Source organism: Rhipicephalus sanguineus, chromosome 7 (assembly GCF_013339695.2).
Source record: "Rhipicephalus sanguineus isolate Rsan-2018 chromosome 7, BIME_Rsan_1.4, whole genome shotgun sequence".
Lineage (NCBI taxonomy): Eukaryota > Metazoa > Arthropoda > Arachnida > Ixodida > Ixodidae > Rhipicephalus > Rhipicephalus sanguineus.
Window position 1 is genome coordinate 4,185,490 of NC_051182.1, and position 2,706 is coordinate 4,188,195.

General features: G+C 46.8%; 1 pseudogene; it reads right to left on the minus strand.

Annotated features, from left to right (window-relative positions):
- Positions 1–1,112: 1,112 nt before the first annotated feature.
- Positions 1,113–1,766, minus strand: LOC125759225 (uncharacterized; annotated as a pseudogene).
- Positions 1,767–2,706: the final 940 nt, after the last annotated feature.

A 2,706-nucleotide genomic window follows, 5' to 3' on the forward strand; every position in this document is an offset into this window, starting at 1 on the left:
TCTTCTCAGAAGTAGTGCTTATTGTGTAGTGATATATGAGAGCTTGTACAATGTCTATTCGTGTTTGGCAGCTATAGCACCGTTTGACGTGGATGCAGCCATGTTGACAGCATGTCTCTATCGCGACGACTAACGCACATGATCATGATTAAACCGTTGTGGTAGCTGACGGAGCGAACATATATTTGGACACAGCGAATCGTGAATCCCGCGTAAGGATGATATCAACAAGCTCATAATCAACACTGGTACCCGGTATGCATTTCTTCAAATCGTCGTCAATTAAGGAGAGAAACGGCACGGTGTGCGCTTTCTAGTAATGGGTAGCCGACGCCTGTGCTCATGCATACATAACACACACTGCGCTTCAGCAACACGGGAGGTAGAGGTTCGTAGCCTGAGCCGCAAACGCGTGCGTCCCGCTGGCCTCTGTCTCGCAGACGCTGCTCTCGCTCCAGTAGGGCACGACATTCGCCCGTCGAAATCGCGTCCTTTCTGCAACGCATATTGCAGCAGTTTTGTTAGTCGGTGCTCTCGCAATTGAAGCAGTCGGCGGCGGAGAAATCCCGTTGGTGCACATGGAAGCTACACTACTCCGATGAGCCGACGGACGCTAAAACGAAGCCAAAGGCAAAGAACGTAACTGCGTCAAGGGTGCCTCGGCGACGCCAGCGCGGCCACTCTACCTCTCTGGTATCGAGACGCTTTAACCATGACCTCAGAGATCGCGCGCAATCTCGGAGTAAGCGCTAGTAAGTGTCGATCGTGAAGCATTACTTCTTTTCACCTCTCACAGACGGCGGCACCGCCCCGCTCCGCCCGCCGCGAAAGAGAATGTGTGAAAGATATAAGGCGCGTTCGCGCCGTGCCTAACAGCTCCCGAGATGGCTTAGTGGGTAGGGCGTCGGGCGCTTGCCGTCGCTGCCGCAACATCGTGGGTTCGATTCCCAGCGGGTTATCTTTTTCTTGGTTTTTTTTCTTTCTCACCCGTTGGTGTCCATTTTATCAAGGTCATATCCGTGACGGATGTACTTGGTGGACCCCGGCATAAAACACTTTCGTGTTAAAAAATAGGTGCTTCATAACTTAAGACATGCATACAGACTGAGAATTAAACTATATTGGTCTTGTTGACGTAGGTAACCCAACCGCAGTTCTATATTGCAGACACATCAACTGTACCAAAGAAAGATTGTCCCTTGGTGTCTATAAAAAGCGGTGGGGGGCAAATACAGATGCTGATAGGTTAGTGATCCCTGCAACCACTGTCATCATGTTATCTAGTTGTCCTACCATTCTCCATGGAACTCTTGTAGACAAAATTTTGAAAATTTTCATGCGCTGAATGACACGCTCAACGTGCACCCTTGCTGATGCTATTTTCTGAGTACGTACAGCATCACCTTTTGTCATTTGTTGCCCTTTCTTGAAAGGTGGCCGAATTAGTTTAATTAGCCTTTCTGCATCAAGTCATCAATGAGGAAGCCACGGTCTGCCATCACTGCGTCTGACACAGGATCGAGGTTATCAAGGAGCTTACTTTGCTCAAAAATAGTTTTGTCCGAGGTACAACCACCATAACCTTGTGTCACATGAGCAATCACACCACCCGGTGTTACAGTGATCATGTATTTGCATGTGAATGTCTTCTTATACACAGAATAGCACCTCAGTGCACACTGAAGGCAATTTGGCTGGGAAACAGGTATTTCTGTGCAGTCTACAATAATTCTAACATTACTGAATTGTCTGAAGTGAGTCGGCATGTTTTCCACGATCTCTTCTTTCGATGGCAGCATTACAACCGATGACAATATTTGAGCAAGAATTCCAATTGTTTGTGTTATGGTATTGGTGCATGTCGTGAGGGAGCATCCAAACATGTGTTTAAGGAATGTGTTTGAGATGTTGCGTTTTTACTTGATCAGCGTTAGTACAATTCTTTCTTCAGCTGTCAGGCGGCTCCTGCCATGTACTTGCTACACCTGAAGGTAACATCCAACCAGGCTTTCCAGTAATTCCATGGATGGGAGTCCTGTGTATGACGTAATGTTGGTGTCGTCTAAGGTGTCCACAAATTTATGTGTAAATGCCCCCGTGTGTACTTGAGAAGCCTTGTCCTGTCTTGATAGAACACTGCCACCAAGAGCCATTTCAATAAGCACACTTGCGGCGTCTTCTTCTTCTGCAGTGGCTTCTGCTTTATGGCTGTCACATGAAACCTGAGGATAAAGCAACCAACCACACATTGACGTTATTCGCAGAAGGCTAGAGCAAGTGGGGTTACAACATACTGGTCGACATTTAGGCTTTGAGTTTATTAGGTGTTAGACAAGGGGCCAAATTTACTCATGAAACTGAGTAAATTCTGTTCACCTGTGTTGGTAAAGCTCCCATTTTGCTAGATGAAGGCCCAAGTGCACTGTCATCTTGAAAACTGGGTACAGCACTTGGCTGTGGTTGGACATCATCCTGATTTCAATAAAACAAACAACGCTCGCTGCATGCATCAAATAGCTTGCACTTGTCACCAGATCTCTGCTACAGAAGGTCAGATTATTTCTTGCATTTCCATGAGGTTGAGTAAACTTTGCTCACCTACGCAGGTAAGTCACCAATATTAAGATGCGAAGGCTCCTTGTGTGAACTGTCGCCTTGAAATCTTGACACATGTCACTTATCCCGTTAATCGGGTTGGCAATCACC